Here is an 18,551-nt window from a genome sequence, read left to right as displayed (position 1 = left end):
AAACACCTGAAATGTGGCGAGTGCAACCAACAAACTGAAATTTTAACTTTAACTAGCTTAAAATAGTCATCTGTGGTTATTTTATTGGACAGTTCAGCTCAAGACCTAACTACAAATTTATAGGACACATACAGAGAAAAGAAGAACGTGATGCATTTAGCAAATCCAAACAATGGGAAATTCTATGGCATGTTCTCTTCAACAAATGAATTGCAAGGGAAAAATGAAGACAGGATTTACAGCAACCTAAAGGACATACTAGCCAACTGCAATGTTCAGACTTTATTTGGATCCAAAGAAAAAAAGTGTGAAAAAATTGAAACAAGCAGAGAAATTTGAACGCTGACAGAATATTAGTTGATATTTAAAAATTACTGTTAATCTCTCACATAGGATAATTGTACTCTGTTAACATTTCTAAAAACAGACTTTACATTTTTGAGATACATACTGAAATATTTAAGGATGAAATGATACAGGATGTGGGACTTGCTTCTAAATAACCCACTTGCAGGAAGGGAGTGGGTACACGAAACTGGAATGGTCATTCATTGATCACAGCAGGGTGACGAGTACATGAAGATTCATGATAGTATTTTTCCTACTTTAGAACATGCTTCAAATTTCCCAAAATAAAAAGTTTAAAAAGTATGTGCCTGTCCTTTTACCCAGAGACTTCCCTTTTAGGAACATGTCCTTAAGACATAATACAAATCTATAAAAATATGTGCACAGAGATGTTTATTTCAGCATTGTTTGCAGTCACCAAAGAAGAAAGAAAGGGGGAGGGGAGAAGAGGTAGAGAGAGGCAGAGAGGGAAGAAGAAAGAAGGAAAGAAAGGAAGGAAGAAAAAACTCTAGATGTGCACTAACAGGGAAATTGTTAGATATATGGTACACCCACACAAGGTATATTACCATTAAAAAGAATAAAGTAATTCTATAAATATGCTAAGTTACAAAATTATCTTCATCTATTGTTAAGTGAAAACAAAGGCGAAGACTAATATGTATATAAAGATTCTATTTATTTTGTAATATGTGTGTGTGACTGTATATATAAGGATAGATATAGCTATATAAACTTTGAGAAAAGGAAGAACAAAACAACATATTCTTAATGGTTTTTACCATTAAGAGATTGGAAATTTTACAAAAGGTAGATTTATAGTTGATGTGTGTGTGTGCTTTTAAATATCTTATATTTTGTTTATAATTTTAATATAAAAACCAGGGTAAAAATCATAATTATTGATAAAACATTAAAATCAGAGACAAGACAAGAATGTCTTCTATAACTGTTTTTTTTCAACCTTGCACTAAAAGTCCTAATGAAATAAAATAATAATAATAATGTAATGGGTGAGTAATTGGAAATGAGAAATTATATATTGTCTACATAAAAAATCCAATAGAATTTTAAAAAATGTAACAAAGCCCCTGGGTACTAATTGAACATAAAAAATTAGAAGCATTCCTATAAATCACTAAATCATTCAGGAAATATAATAGAAAAATGAGTCCATTCATAATAGCAATAAATAGTAGAAGGTATCTGGGAAGAAATTCAAAAAAAGATGTGTAAGACCACTGTATTAAAAATAAAGGAGGGCCGGCCCCGTGGCTTGGTGGTTAAGTGAGCGCGCTCCACTGCTGGCGACCCGGGTTCGGATCCCGGGCTCGCACCGACGCGCTGCTTCTCTGGCCATGCTGAGGCCGCGTCCCACATGCAGCAACTAGAAGGATGTGCAGCTGTGACACACAACTATCTACTGGGGCTTTGGGGGGAAAAATAAATAAATAAAATCTTTAAAAATAAAGGAAAATTATAGTAAGTGAGACAGATATTGTGCTCATCAATGAGTAGTTTCAAAACTGAAAAACAATCTCAATTCTCTCTGAAATAATCTACAAATTAAATGCAATGCCAAGAAAAATAACAACATGCTGTTTGGTGGAATATGACAAGCCAATCCTAAAACTTATATGGAGAACCAAAATGCCAAGAGTAATTAAGAAAATGTTTAAGATCCAAAAGTTGGGGGAACATACCCAAGAAGGTTACAAGACTCTAAAAAGTCATGGTCATTGGGACAAGCTAACATGATGCAGGGACTGACAATCAGACACGGAACAGAATCAAGATTCCCATTACAGGCTCATGAACGTGAAAATAAAAGGCATAAAGTCATCACTGGGCAGCCTGAAATTTAGGATTTGGGAACACAACACAACATCACACCCATAAGCATTACAGGATATAGCAGGAGTCTATGTGGAAACATGCAATAAGGACCATGAATTCTGTGGGCAATGAGAAAGGCAGTGAGGATCTCAATGTCACAGACACAGCATGAGGTGGGCCCTTCTGTATGGATGGATGGATGGTGACAGGCAGAGCTGCGATGAAGGACACATGAGTAACCACACAGAGAGGGTGAGACGAGACAGTGTCTAACAAACAGCAAGGGGACTGCATTGGTAAATAGCGAAAACAAAGATGAGATGGGAGAAAATGGACACAGTTTTGAATTCAAATCATTTCAACAGACATTTCAATCCCTACCACTATGCTAGGCACTGAGCAGAAATGTCTGATTCGGGACCTACGATTCCAACTTAGCACCATGAGTGAAGAGCGGGGTATCTCAATCCACATCCATCATCACCAGCTATATTATATGACCCTGTGGCACTGTTGTGAAACAGCAAGAGCCCTGAACTTGATGTTGAAAACATGAGTTCAAGCCCTAGTCAGCACAGTACAGTGGGTACAGCCCAGGCTCAGTTCACATCCACTCTGCTCTTACCAGCATCTTGAATATGTTACTTAGCTTTCCCATGCCTCAACATCCCCATGAGTAAAACAGGATAATAATAGTACCTCCCTAATAGGACTAATGTGAAGATTTAAAAATTTAATATGTATAAAGCACTTAGAAAAGTTCTCAGGAAACAGCACTCAAGGAAAAGCTATTATTATTACCAGCTTTCTACTTGAATGCCTTTGGGCCCAAGTCCTTGAAATCCCTGAGCCTCTCCTTGCTTCCTTTTATTTTTAGATTTTTTTTTTTTTTTTTGGTGAGGAAGATTAGCCCCAAGCTAACATCTGTTGCCAATCCCCCTCTTTTTGCGAGGAAGATTGGCCCTGAGCTAACATCCGTGTCCATCTTCCTCTACTTTATATCTGGGACACCACCACAGCATGGCTTGACAAGCGGTGCGTAGATCCACGCCCGGGATCCAAACCTGCGAACCCTAGGTCACTGAAGCGGAGCGCGCAAACTTAACCACTATGCCACTGGGCAGGCCCACCTTGCTTCCTTTTAAACATATAATATTCCCGTCCTCATAGCATTGTTGTATGATTGTAGAAGCAAATAAAAGGGAAAATGACTTCGTAAATTGCCAGTGTTACTCCAACAGTAGTTAGAGAACTGAGTTCCACTGCATTTCCAAGAATCAAGAGCTCTTTTTTCTGGTATAGACTGATATTTGTTAATTCCCTGGGTTGCCAAGAACTTCGTACAGCAACTTTATTTCACAAAATCAGCCACTCTCAGTTCATAATAAGTAATTAAAGGGATTTTCTCCAGAAATCCAGCACATTAATCAGCTGGGTACATCAGATGACGTTCAACCATTAGAGATGTCTAAACAATTTAGTTAACCTTTAGTAAAAATATGCATGCACACTGGCCAACTAGTTCAGATTTAAAAGATGTTAACGCTTCTTTCTAAAGCACTATGTGCAATGTTTATCCTTCTTTCTTTTTATTGTTCATAATTATTTTTTAAATGTAGCAACCTCAGGACAAGTTTTCAATGAAGCTTTCTTTTCTGCAAGTTCATCTCAGGATATGAGAAGAAATGGAGCGCTAATGTTTGGTTGTCAGAGAGGCTATCTGAAGGTTTCCAAAGGCAAAATTAGAGAATACAAACATATTCTTGGAAAATGGATCATTTTAAAGTCAATTTCCTAAAAGAAACCCCTCTTAGCAATCTTAATCCACTCTCAAAGCTGGCTCCAGATTATCTCAGAAGAGGTAGTTACTTTGGGGATTAGTCAAATCCTCTGCTCCTTTTCCTCACCAGCTCCTCACAACTCTCCCCACCTCTTTTATTTTTGATAATATTACTGATTGTGAACTGCCTTTACCAAACAGCGGAAAGAGGTAATGGGAAGGCAAGATCATGTTAAATTAGTCCATCTTTCTTCTTTCACGCAGCTCTGATGAAAAGTTTAGGGGGAGGAAGAAATAGCTAAAAATAAGGGCTTGAAATTATTTCTGAGTCAACACACACATAATGAATAATGAAAAGTAAATCACAGCACACGAGCTTTTTGGAAATGCTAAGGAAGCCTACTTGGTTAGCCATTTTTACATATACAGAGACATAACCTGAATGCCAAGTTTATAAAGAAGCCAGGTAGAAGTGGTAATACTACCTATTTTTGGTCTGTATTCCAACTAAAATATTACAATAAAAGACTGCAAAGATAATCAGTGTATGGAGTCCAGCAAGAGGGGAAGAGAAGCAAAGGAGATAACCAGTCTAAGGAGAAGTCAGTTATAAATAGCAACTCATGTTCTACCATGAGATGAGAAGGAGCTCATGTAGGTGGGAAGTTGATTGATGATGAAGGTGACTCTGCAGGGCATTTGGGAAAGGATGATATTTTGAACAAATGGCTGGTTCAATTTTTATATCCATCTGTGGAAAAAAAAAGAAGAAAAGTGGTCTTTTATTTCACAGCATATTTAAAGTCAATTCCAGGGGGATTGTAGATCTACATAATTATTTAAAACAACAAAGTTTCCAGAAAATAACACAAGAGAATATCTCCATGATTTGGAGATAGAAAAAAATTTCTTAAACAGAACACAAATGACATTAGTCATAAAGAAAAAGAGTGATGAATTTGAGTATATTAATATTAATAGCTCCTATTCATCAAAAGACACTATTATGAGAGCAAAAAGGCAAACCACAGAGTGGGCAAAGATATTTGTAACACACATAACTATCAAAGGGCTCATTTCCAAAGTATACAAAGAACTCTTAGAAGTCAAAAAAATAAAATTCAATAAAAATTGGCAATAAATTTAAGATCTTCAAAGAGGGTATTCAACTGTCTACTAAGCATAAGAAAAGCTTGTCAACTTCATTAGCCATTACAGGAAAATGCAAGTTAGAACCATGATGAGATACTACCGACTCACCAGAATGACTAAGATGAAAAAGTCTGATAATGCCAAATGTTGATAAGGATGTGGAGCAATCTGTTTGGCAACACCCATTAAAATTGAATATGTGAAAACCTCATAACCCAGCAATTTTGCTCTTAGGGCATGTGTGTTTGTGTGGATGTGCATTTATCTAACAAAACTGTACACACATATGTATCAAAAGATTTGTGGGGGCCGGCCCCGTGGCATAGTGGTTAAAGTTCAGCGTGCTCTGCTTCAGTGGCAGCTTCGTGGGTTCGGATCCCAGGCACAGACCTACACCACTTGTCAGCCATGCCGTGGTGGCGACCTACATACAAAACAGAGGAAGACTGGCACAGATGTTAGCTCAGGGCTAATGTTCCTCAAGCAAAAAAAAGAGGAAGATTGGCAACAGATGTTATCAGGATGACTCTTGCTCAGGAAAAAAAAGATGTGTACAAAAATGCTCATAGCATCATTACTCATAATACTGAAAACTGGAAACAACATATGTCCATTACCAGTAGGTGAACAGTCTATATTCATTTAATGGCATTTTATATGGTGACTAAAATAAATGTGATATCTTTGAACGTCTCAGACGTGATGCTGAACGGAGGGAGGGAAAAAAGCCAAAATCAAAGGAATACAAACAATGATATTCCATTTATATATAGTTCAAAATCGGGCAAAACTAATCCAAGGGAAGGCATGAGGATGGTTTCTGAGGTGCTGGCAATGATTCCAGTGCTGCCTATGCGAGAATTTGTAATGTTCATTGAGCTGTATACTTATGATTTGTGAACTTTTCTGCATATACATTATACTTTAAAGAAAAATTACTTAAAATCTAAAGGAAAACAAATGCTTGATTTACTTGACCCCAGTAGCTCTGCCTATAGAACTTTATCTTAAAGAAATGACAAATATGAAAAATTTTAGGTACCATATGTCATGCAGCATTATTTATAATGATGAAAAAGGAATGTTCAACAATGAGGAAATGTACATGATGGCATATCTAATTACTGAAATATCACATAGCAATAAAAAGTCTCATCAAATTTTAATAATCTATGTAAACTAACCATAAAAGAAAAAGACTGAAAACTGGCCAGATGGAAATATGCCAAAATGTCTTACAGTCTTTAAAGTAGCCAGGTTTTAAGTGACTTTTTTTGCTTTAAAATTTTTTAAACTTATTTGTTATACTTAGACTAGAAAAAAATAAGAGTTTTTTTGTGGTTGTTGTTGTTTTTTACTGCAGAATGCTTTGATCTTTTTTCACCATAGCTGGGAGGGTGAGTGAGAAATTTCCTCTCTGTTTCACTAAATAGGAAATGCACACAATTCCCCTGAACAGGAGCTGTGAGGTTACTGGGTAACTACTAATTGACCTGTATATACTCGTGCCTCCAAAATCTTCCTCTTGTAAGAAAGACAATTTTGTTCTTTAAAAGGTAGATAAATGTGATAAACTGATGACTTAGCCCAGGAATCCTATGGAATATAGTCTTAAATTTCTCTGGCTTTTGCCCCAGGGACTAAAGAGGAGAAGGCCCCACATTCTTTAGTTGATGGCTCTGGAAACAACGCGGGGTAAATAACATCAGTCTTTCATTTGAAGGCATGTTAGTGTTTTGGTCACAATTATACGAAAAGACCACTAAGCAAGCACAAGGCTCAGTGCTATGCTTTATGGAGTGACAAAGCATATGAAACTGATTCTTACCCTCAAGCAGCTTAGAATATTGTTTACAGACAACACATTATATGATAAAAACAAATTCAAACATGTCGATGAACTATAAACATTTAGGTTAATTAGTACCATCCCCTATTTTTCTAAGCTCTAACCCTATCATAGGGGCTTGAAGCCTGAGAAACTACATTTCTCAGATTCCTTTGCCAGTAAGATGCTAGGTTTAGGTTCTTTCAATGAAAGGCCCTTGGATAAAACTGGAGGCAGTAGAATCCATTTCTCTTTGGCTCTGGCAGGAATAATAGCAGCAGACTCGGGCCAAGTCCTATGACACAGGCTCCTGCAGTGGAAGGAGCATCGGGCCATGGAGTCCTGTGATGACTGACTGGGCAGTGTTGGGACAGACAAGCACAGACTCTGGCAGTAGCCATCACAGTTTCCTGCAGTCCCTCATCTGGATTAGCTCCTCCAGTCCTTTTAACAATTGTAATCTAATTCCCTCTATTAAATCCTTCTCTGCTTGAAATACACAAATAAGTTCTGTTTCCTTGATTGACCCATGACTAAGAGTCACAACGCAGAATTTCCTCTTTGATCCCTTTTGGAAATAGGCTAAATTTTATTATACAAAATATAGTTTTCTATCTCTACCACTAACTCCTTTTAGCTATTTTTTTTTTTTTACCATTATTATGAGTTTCCTCTCTGTTAACTGCCAAGAATATGGAACATGGTGAAGTAGGAAAATTAAAGTTTTCATCTCAAACATTTGACAGAGATTCATACTCTCTTGGATTACCGAAGTTTATCCTTTAGAATAGGAATGACATTAAGTACAGCATGCTGCTCCTTGAGTTGGAGACAGATTATATAATCACTGAAGGATTAGCCTGATTTTAATTAAGCTTATTAAAATCATTACGTAAGTGTATATATGCACACATACTCATATAACACATGTCTTTTTGATTTTGTCCCCTTACCTAAATTCCCATATTCCTATATACATAAAAACCTAACTATTTTTCACGGTAATTCTGATTACCTAAAACCATGCAGAACTCATGAACAGTATAGAAATTAATGCAGTCTTCACACTTCACACACATGATTGCTTTAGTGTGGGAGAGAAAAAACCCATTCCCCCTCTTATTCAAAAATCAATATGGATTAGGTCCGACTTCTGGTGCTGGGTACGATGGCATAAGCATACTTCACCCACCTCTTCCATTGAACAGACCTAGAAAACCTGGACAGATGACATAGAGCAGCTATGAAAATTCTGAAAAGTAAACAGCAGCAGGCAACTCACAGAAGACCACTGGAATCTAAAGTACCCCAAACCGGCAGTGGGTTTACCATTTATTTTCCAGCAATAACCTTTGGCCTGAACTTAATATAGCCAGAAACCTAGAAATGAGCACTGTGGTAAAGATGGAGAAAGTTCTAGAAGTCCTCTAATTCTGGCTCATGGAACAAAAAAGGGGACTCCTGACACTCATGGGAGTGTGGAAATCCTCCAATTTTGTTCTTTGTTTCTTCCCTCATTTGCCAGTTTTCCCATGCCCTTGCCCCCAGGCAATTCTTTGGCAGTGACCAGTAATGGAGATCAGCAAGTGTGAAAACTCTGAGGGAGGGAAATCTTTCTATCCATTTGGAGGAGGTGATCACAAGAGGCTGAGGCCACCTACTGTTGCTTCTTTTACTCTGTGTCCTCCTGCTGCTTAGGCCCAAACAGGGAAGCATACAGCAGAGTCTTAGAGAACTGAAAAGGCGAATTCTAAAGAACTGAAATGTACTGGAGACACTGCAGAGACGGAGATGCTCAGGGAAGCGACCCTATAACATCTTTTATGAATTCCAGGGATCATCACCAAGCCAAAAATGTGTGGATTGGATTGTAATTAGCATACCAGAGATTTTGAGAACTGAACTAACAGATGGATGACTGCACAGGTCAGAGTGACCACTGGGTGGTGCACACCCAGAACAGAACCAAAGAGTACCACAATGACTTCGAAGAGTAAACTGATATTGAAATAATAGCCCCCTGAAAGCAGGTTGGAACTTGCAGCCTGAATCTAACCAGGTCAATTGCCTGCTTTAAAAAAAAAAAAAAAAAGTCAGTTTTCTTCATAGGATTTAAACACAACCCAGAGTCTCATAATGTAATCTTCAAAATATCCAAAATAGATTCCAAAATTACTCAACATACCAAGAACCATGAGAACTTCAACTCGCACAGGAAAAAGATAGTCAACAGACGCCAAGGCCGACATGACACAGATGTTGAAATTATGTGACAAAGACTTTTAAGGCAGCTATTATATAAATGTATGACCAATCATGAACATTCTTGAAACAAATGTTAAAATAAAAAGTCTCAGCAAAGAAATAGAAAATGTAAGAAACAAATGGAAATCCTAGAACTGGAAATGACAATAATCAAATTAAAAATTCACGAGATGGACCCAAGAGCAGAGTAGAGATGGCAGATGAAAGAGTCAGTAGACTTGAAGATAAATCAGTAGAAATGATCTAATCTGAACAGAGAAAACAAGGTTGAGAAAAATGGACAGAGCTTCAGAGACATATGATTTAATAACAGAACATCTAACATTCTTGTCATAGAAGTCCCTGAAGGATATAGGGACAAAAACATGTGTTAAAAATATATTTGAAGAAACAAGAGTGGAAAATTTGCCAACTATGGCAAGAGATAAACCTATAGATTCAAGAATCTGACCTAACCTCAAACAGTATAAACCTAAAGAAATCCATGCTAAGACAAACTGCTAAAGACACTCCATTTGGGGTGATGAAAAAGTTCTGGAACAAGAGAGTGATGATGGCTGCACAACATTGCGATTGTTAAGTAATGCCACTGAGCTGTACACTTTAAAGTGGTTAAAATGGTAAATTCTATTATGTGTATTTTGCCACAACTGAAAAAAAAGGCAAAGAAATAATCTTCAAAGTAGCCAGAGTAAAATGTTATGTATAAGGAAACAATAATTAGAATGATTGTGGATATCTCATACAAACCACTGAGGCCAGAAAAAAGAAAGCAGCACAAAGGTTTTAAAGAATTGTAATTTCAGATCTTATATTCAGTAAAAACATCTATCAATAATAAAAGTGAAATAAAGACATTCTCAGATGAAGGGAAACTTTAAAAATTCAGAGCAGACCTGCTCTAAAAGAATTACTAAAGGAAGTTCTTCAGAAAGAAGAAAAATGATACTAGAAGGAAATATGAACAACAAGAACAAAGGAAGAATAAGAGAAATGATAAACATCTGGATAAATATAATCGACTATTCTCCTCTTGAGCTCTTTAAAATGTGTTTTATGGTTGAAAGCAAAAAGTGCCATGGATTTTCAATCCACGTAGATGTTACAGATAAGACAACAATGGCATCAAAGAGGAAGTGTAAAATGACCTATAGGATAAGGCTTCTATGTTCCAAATGAAGTGATAAGATATAAATTTTTAAAATATGTTAAAAAGTTAAATACGTATTTTCTAATCAATGGGGTAACACTAAAAAAGCTATATGAAGAGATACTGTCAAAATCACAATTAACTAATTAACATGGAATACCAAAAATGTTCAAATAACCCAAAATATAACAGGAAAAGTGAAAGAGAGAAACAAAAAAATCGGAAACAAAAAAGAAATAATGGAATGGTGGACCTAAATCCAAATATATAATTATATTAAATGTACATGGTCTAAACACAATAACTAAAAGTCAGAGATTGCCAGATTAGATTTAAAAAATGACTCAACTATATGCTATCTATGAGAAATTCACTTCAAATATATTTGTATAAGTAGGTTAAAAGTAAAAGGATGAAAAAATATATAATGCAAACAAAAATTAAAAGAAAGCCCAAAAACCAAACAATCCAATTACATAATGGGCAAAAGACATCAACAGACATTTCACTGAGGAGGATATGCGTATAGCAAATAAGTACATGCAAAGATCTTCAACATCATTAGCCATTAGGGAAATTCAAATTAAAACCACATTAAGATATCACTACATACCTATCAGAATGGTTACAATAAAATATAGTGACCACATCAAATTCTAGAAAGAATGTAGAGAAAGTGGATCATTCATACATTGCTGGTGGAACTATAAAATGATACAGCCACTCTGGAAAGCCACAAAACAATGTTTAGTTTCTTATAAAATTAAACTTTGGAATGCCACTCAGCAATAAAACTGAACAAACTATTGATACAAACAACAGATTGGATGACTCTCCAGGGAAATATGCTGAATGAAAAAAAGCCAATCCCAAAAGGTTATATGCTGTATGATTCCTTTACATAACATTCTTTTGTGTGTGTGTGAGAGGAAGACCAGCCCTGAGCTAACATCCATGCTAATCCTCCTCTTTTTGCTGAGGAAGACCAGCTCTGAGCTAACATCTATTGCCAATCCTCCTCCTTTTTTCCCCCAAAGCCCCAGTAGATAGTTGTACGTCATAGTTGCACATCCTTCTCGTTGCTGTATGTGGGACGCAGCCTCAGCATGGCCAGAGAGGCAGTGCGTCGGCGCGCGCCCAGGATCCGAGCCCGGGCCGCCAGTAGCGGAGCACACGCACTTAACCGCTAAGCCATGGGGCCAGCCCCTACCTAACATTCTTGAAGTGACAATTATAGAAATAGAGAACAGATTAGTGGTTGCTAGGGGTTGGGATTAGGGGTAGGGGGAAGAGAGGTGAGTGTGGTTATAAAAGGGCAACAGGAAGGATCCTTGTGGTAATGTAATTGCTCTGTATCTTGACTGTGGTGGTAAATACATAAACCTACACAGGTGATAAAACTGCATTTAACTAAACACACATACACTCAAGTAACATGTAAAACTGGAGAAATCTGAATAAGATCAGTGATTTGTATCAACATTAATTTCTGGTTGTGATATTGTATTATAGCCTATAAGCTGTTACCATCAGAGGAAATTCTGTAGAGACCACTCCTACAACAGTATGTGAATCTACAATTACCTCAAAATAAAAAGATTTTTTAAGTAAAAATGAAAACTGGGGTGAATGGCTATATTAATATCAGACAAAGTAGACTTCAGAGCAGAGAAAATTACCAGGAATAAAGACAGAATATCGCATAATGATAAAAGAATTGATTCACCAAGAAGATATAACAATCATATATGTACATGCACCTAACAACAGAGCTTAAAATACACAAAGCAAAGCTGACGAAAATAAAAAGTAAATAAATCCACAATTATAGTTGGAGACTTCAACACTCCTCTGTCAGTAATAGTTAGAACTAGTAGACAGAAAATCAATAAGGAGAGCAAAGAATGAAACAGCATATCAACTAGATGGATCTGGTTGACATATACAGAACACTCAATTCAACATCAACAAAATACACATTCAAGAGTAAATGAAACATTCAACAAGATAAACCATAACTTGGGCCATAAACAAACCTCAACTAACTTTCAAAGATTGCAATCATACATCGTATATTGTCAGACCATACTGCAATTAAACTAGAAATCAATAACAGGAAAATCTCCAAACATTTGGAAATTAAAATTCAACACGGACATTCTTAGTTTCATTTATATATAATATTTGAAAAATTTAAAATCATATCTAATTAAGCCCACTGTTCATTAAAAATCAAGAGAGAGTTGAGTCTCTGGAATTAGTGATTTGGAAATCACAAGTTAGACCTACTCGATGCCCACCATAATACTGCCAATATTGGTGTGGAACATTAAGGAACCATTGGAACCATTCTCTGGAACTGTAAACTCATACCAAATAAATGACTATTCCTTAATTAGTTGCTCATAACTCACTAAAAAACTATTACTATTGTCAATAGGGTCCCCTTCACCTTAGTTGTCTGTTAATCATCTTGCAATGTTATTAACAGCAATATTCATTTAAGGAGTCAGTGCTATAAAAGATAACGAAATCAAGGTTGAGATTCTCTCTGCTTGAGCTGATCCAGTTTATCCAACTTCCTCTTACCCTCAGATAAGTTCAGACATTCCATGATTGAAAGGATCTCAGTTCCTGAAATGTGAATGACTTTTAGACATTTAAGAGACTTTTAAGCTAGAGGAAATAAGGTTTGACTTAATAACGACATAGGTCAGGGTTGAGATATTCTGTCAAATGGAGGAGTTGGTTATGGCATATTTTAATATTTTAAGTGTGTATTATGTCAGTGTTTCTGAATTTTCAAATTACACTCTCATCTCCAACAGTGGCGACATAGTTATTTTAAAGGCAAAAGGAAAATATGCCAAAAAGCAAATAGCGTGAGCATTATTAATAGACATAAAATATGCACTTTTACAATGATCCACATAAAAATTTTTAAAAAGATGTAACACTCATAGCATCCATTCTCATTTTACATTCATTCAGTAAATATTTATTATCTATTGGGTGCCAGACATTACACAGCCATTACTCTTGAGAAATACCTAGTTCAGTGAGGAGAAAGACACATAAACAATCACAATTTAATATGATATTTGCTATAACAAAGAGGCCACAGACAAAGGAATACTGACAGAGGTGTCACAGTGAAGACATTTGGGCTGGGCCTTTGAGTAGGTAGGACAGTCTCTAGGAGGAAGTAAGAAGAGGAGGAACCAAGAGAAGGATGAGTCCATGACTAGTCAGAATATGAAAAAGCATTATTCCTCAATAACGCTAGAAGTCAGGGCAACTTCAACACAGAATGAGAAGGGCTAAGGTGGGAGAAGGACTTAGAAAGACCAGTTTAGGAAGGGTCTTGTACACCCTGGAGGATTTGAGGCAGGAGAAAGAAGTGATCAGAAATTTCCTCAAATATCTAACTCTGGAGACAGGTAGCATCTATTGCCGTTGTCTAGCAAGAAATGATAAGAAACTAAACTAAACCAGTAGCCATGGAAATAGAGAGGGGTAGACAGAGTCTAGGGATATTTAGCAGATAAAACATAAAAGACTTAGTGACCAAACTGGCTGGGAGGAATAAGGAGTCAAGGGTGAATCCCAGCTTCTAACTTTGGACACTTTCTCAAGATAGAAAATACAAGAGAAAAAAAATGGGAAAAGACAATAATGGATTAGCTTTGAACATGTTCATGCTTAACGTGATGTATCTCCTAGATAACTAGATGGAGACTTAAAGCAGTATTGTGAAAACAAGAATGAGGATTTTAGGAGAATCAAGAGTCTGGAGGCAAAGGTTTAGGAGTCAGTGATTTAGATGAAGGTTGAAGTCTCTGGAAATAGATGAAATCAAACGTGGAAAATATATTCTTATCATATTAAAATAAATGCTTCCTTGGCAAAGGAGCACTGATTAAAAACTGGTTTAAAGTTTTATTATACATAAAGTTTCCGTTGTTTCAAAAAGTTTGTAAACCACTGTTCTAAAATGATCATCATAAAAGCCAATAATTATGCAATGTTCTTCCATCAACACTGAACTCCACTTCTGGAAGAGAAATAGAAAAAGGCCTGCCCACTCCAGCCTGGGTAGGATTCCAACAGCTGATGAAACAGAACCCAAAGTCAGCAACGCTCTTCTACTCAAGTTCTAACCAAAACCCCAAAGCTATTTCCACCCCTCATCCGTATTGAGCACTTCTCTCCTCTAGACCCCACCCATAGCCTTTTCCCTCCCCTCTGCTTTTTTTGGTAAATATATCTGTATGCCACAAATAGGCTATTAACTCCTCTTGGAGCAGGTGGTGTAAGGATAAAATACAGGACTACAATATTTCAGAAATAAGTGTGGTAAGGAGAAATCATATCGCTTTTGATATCTGTGAGAAGGCAGTTGAAGAGTCAGAACTAGGAAAGGAGGCAGGAATTACAAAATCCAAGCAAAATGAAGGTGTCCTTGTTTATGACTATTTTGGGGCATCTAAGTCCAACTAGCTTCCATCTAAGTGTGCAAAACCCCAGCAGGAGGACTGAAGTGGAGGGGGAGAATACAGGAAGGCTCCGCCAAATTTTAGCTGCTCAAGAACCAACACAGGGTATGCGAGATACCTGGCCAAGGCTCCAGGAAAGTACTGAATCCCACTGCCAGAATCTAGAAAAACAAATGCCACTAAAGCATGTGAAATTCAAATTTTCTTTTATTTTTATTTATTTATTTATTTTTGGTGAGGAAGATTAGCCCTGAGCTAACATCTGTTGTCAATCCTCCTCTTTTTGCTGAGGAAGACTGGCCCTGGGCTAATATCCGTGCCCATCTTGCTCTACTTTATATGGGACGCCACCACAACATGGCTTGATAAGTGGTGCGTCAGTCCGCGCCCAGGATCTGAACTCACGAACCCTGGGCCACAGAAAAGAGCGCAAGAACTTAACCGCTATGCCACCAGGCTGGCCCCTGAAACTGAAATTATTAATAGCCTTCTTAGCAGAAACCTTTGATAGCAAAGTATTGTAAAAGATCCTGAGGGGCCCGGAAATGGAAAAGAACAAAGGGTCTGGGAGCCCCGAATAACCCCAGGCTGACCTGGGCTTTGCAATGTCATTTATGCATTAAGCAAAGTGATCCCGCATGGTACCGCCGTCCTGACAAGACTGATGTACTCAGTGAAAACAACACCTGGAGACTTTTGCTCACTCCTCCTAATACACAGTTCTAAACAAAATGTTTTAATATTCTGTGAGGTCTCATTATCACTAGAGAAATCTCTAGAAATACAATAATATGAACTGCTGGTGTCTGGTTAGGCTTGTTTCAGGGGCTGAGAATTTGCTTTGCGGGGCTTTCCTGACTTGCCCTAAAGGTTTTTCAGATGCTCTATAATAAAGATGATTGAAAAGTATATCGTGTCAACAGACACTTCCTTGGAAGGAAATAAACAGGAGGACAATACCTCACTCATCACAGCCAGACTTACCTATAGGGTATGCAAAGCAAGCCAAAAGTCTCTCCGTTTTGAAAAGGAAAAATAATTTAGTGCAGACCTACTGAGAAAAGAAAAATGTGCCAGCAACACCCAAGATGATGTCATATCAGCTGCTAGCTTCAGGTCAACTACAGCGTAACAGGAAGCTTGGACTGCAGACAGAACCCAGCCCAGTATACCCTCCCCTGGGCCGAACTACAGACTTCTAACGACCTACAGAAATAACACTTTCCACTCTGGATAGCGAGAGAGTAATCTGTGTATCCAGTTCTGGCATTTCAAACGCTAAGCCCAGAATACACATGGGAATACCTAGTCCACAAAGGATTCTATAATTTAGAGGGTGCCATAAAATATCATTTAAGCACTTGCAAAGTAAAGAAGTTAAGTTCTTCTTAACCACTCCATTTCCATCACTGCAGACCGCAATTCTACCAAGTTATAAAGTGAGGCCAGCGATGCCTGTGCCCCTGCCTAAATAGTGAACAGCAATCAAGGCAAGTATTATCAACAAGAAAAAAGCAGAAATCTGGTTAGAAAACACTGACAAGTTGGGTTTTGCTTTTGTTTTGTTTAATGCTTACTCTTAGCCAATCCAACTCCCATCTACTTCTGTGCACAAAGCTCTTATGTAAGCTGTTGGGGTCAGCGGGAGGACCATCACCACCACAAAAAGTATACATTTCTGCCCTCCAAAAGGCCACGATCTTTTCTTGGGAAATTCTGCTGATTTATTTACTGTTTCTCCTCTGCCCTCCTAAAACTATCACCACATAATAAGCATCGTTTCAATAAAAGAAGAACAGGAGGAGGTCAAGGCTGTTCGCAGACTTCCGAAGGCCCTGGTGATAAAAGACAGGGCAAATTTATGGCCCTGGTCAAGTGTTTTTATCAGTCCATGGGAGAAAGATATTTGTGACTACAAGAGTGAGATACTAGAAAGAATGCAGCCTCTCTAACTTGTTATCATTTGTAAATTCCCTGCTTGATTTGATAACAAATATCACTTTTCCTTCAGTGCTATTGGGGAAAGAAAAAAAAAAATCACTGTGATAACAAAGGTGCCATTATTTCTGGTAGCATTTTCCTGGGTCCTGTTAATAATCACACTTGCAGTCAACTAATGCCCTAGGTTCTCACATCACTAAATAAATATTGCCTGGTGGCAAATATTAGTATCCCCAACTTCACATTCCAAAGAAGTCATGAAACTTATCAGAAAGGTCAGATCTCAGTAAATAAGGCCAGTGCAAAATCAAAAAAAAAAAAAAAAATCCCCTATTTCCTCTATTTCCTAGTTTCAACACAAATTCCTGTGTCTCTGGCTCTCAACGGAATTTCATACCAGACACATCAGTAGTCGTAATCCTATCATATTTGCCATTATGTATTTGATTAGTAGTTCATAAAAACACAGTCCTAGAAGCAACCTCTCCATCAGGGACTCTCAACTCAAGATTTGTTAAATACAGGGAGCGTGTGAACGCCCTTAAATTTTAAAATCTGTGTACATATACAGTTTTCTCAGGAAAAATTCCATAGCTTTCTCAAACTCTCAAGGACTCATACTACCCTCCCCATTTTAGAATTACTGAGAGCAAAGTGGTCATTCTTAACACTTGCTGTGCATCAGAAGAATCTCTAGGGGAACTTTTATTAAAAATACACATCCCAAGACCCCACTCTAGACTGACTAAACCAGAATATTCATAGACAGGCCCCAGGCATGTGAATTAAAAAAAAAAAAAAAAGGTTCTTCAATGATTATACTTAGCCATGGTTATGAAACACTACGTAGCTTCAATGTGTAGCCTTTTATTCTATTTCATCACTGAACTTTAAACCTGCAAGAAATTCTAGATATCAAAAAGCAGAACATTCATTTTACCGAGAGGAGCCAGATCTGTTGAGAAACTTGCCCAGGATCATATAACTAGTTAGAAATAGAACTGCAACCATCACTACAGTTTCCAGAAAAAGAAGGTTATGTACATGGAGTCTCTCCTGAAGGAGAAAATATAGACCCCAAAATGTACTGCTTTAGGTTTTTAAAAATCACATTCATTTTAATAAGAAAAATCATAAAATTGCATTTACCAATCTTCTTTCTACTGAGTCTCCTGCCACCACTTCCTGAATTTCTTCAACAGAGAAAGTTCCCCACCCTTTGTAACTCATTTGCAAAAATTAACCTACGTCTGCAAAAAGATTCTAGTAAACATAACAGAAGAATCACATTTACAGGGATCAACCAAGGTGAGTAACTGATTGTGATAAATATTTGGTGAAGGTTGTCTGACCCTTTTATCAACCGGGTAAGAAGTCCCTGACTGTCAAAATCATGGCTCACCACAATTTTTATACTTTTCTTTCTAGCTGTTTTATTTTATTTTTAATTATCAAAACCAAGAAGTAGAGCGTGATTGCCACCACAGAGGGGTGTGAACAGCCAAAGCATCTCATTTGCTTCAGGAAGGTATTTACATACCCCAAACCAGGATAGGCCTTTTAAAAGCAGATCAAATAACATATATTTATCCCAACAGAAGGACTTTTAAAATGCAATTCAAGTTGAAGGGAAGAAAGGAAAAGAAGGAGGTGACTTTTCCTTTGTTAAATTTCACAATAAATTTACACCCACATTCAGCATGTGCTTCTCAGCAGCTTCAGAGTAGTGGAGGTAATTATACTACTGCCCTCTTG

At 37.2% G+C, this 18,551-nt stretch overlaps 1 long non-coding RNA gene across 10 annotated transcripts in view; it reads right to left on the bottom strand.

Annotated features, from left to right (window-relative positions):
• LOC147915384 (uncharacterized) overlaps positions 1 to 18,551 on the bottom strand; it is a 388,885-nt gene that overhangs the window by 182,648 nt on the left and 187,686 nt on the right. For 8 of the 10 annotated variants that reach the window (XR_015553987.1, XR_015553980.1, XR_015553983.1 and 5 more), the window contains one exon: positions 4,597 to 4,715. The exons of the other annotated variants lie outside the window; for them this stretch is intronic. This is a non-coding gene — a long non-coding RNA (uncharacterized LOC147915384). The remainder of the gene's footprint in view (positions 1 to 4,596; positions 4,716 to 18,551) is intronic. 10 annotated transcript variants of the gene reach the window in all.

The sequence above is a fragment of the Ceratotherium simum genome, chromosome 13 (genome assembly GCF_057802395.1).
Source record: "Ceratotherium simum simum isolate JZ-2026a chromosome 13, ASM5780239v1, whole genome shotgun sequence".
NCBI lineage: Eukaryota > Metazoa > Chordata > Mammalia > Perissodactyla > Rhinocerotidae > Ceratotherium > Ceratotherium simum.
Note: the sequence above shows the minus strand (reverse complement) of the source record. Positions and strands in the feature narration are given on the sequence as shown.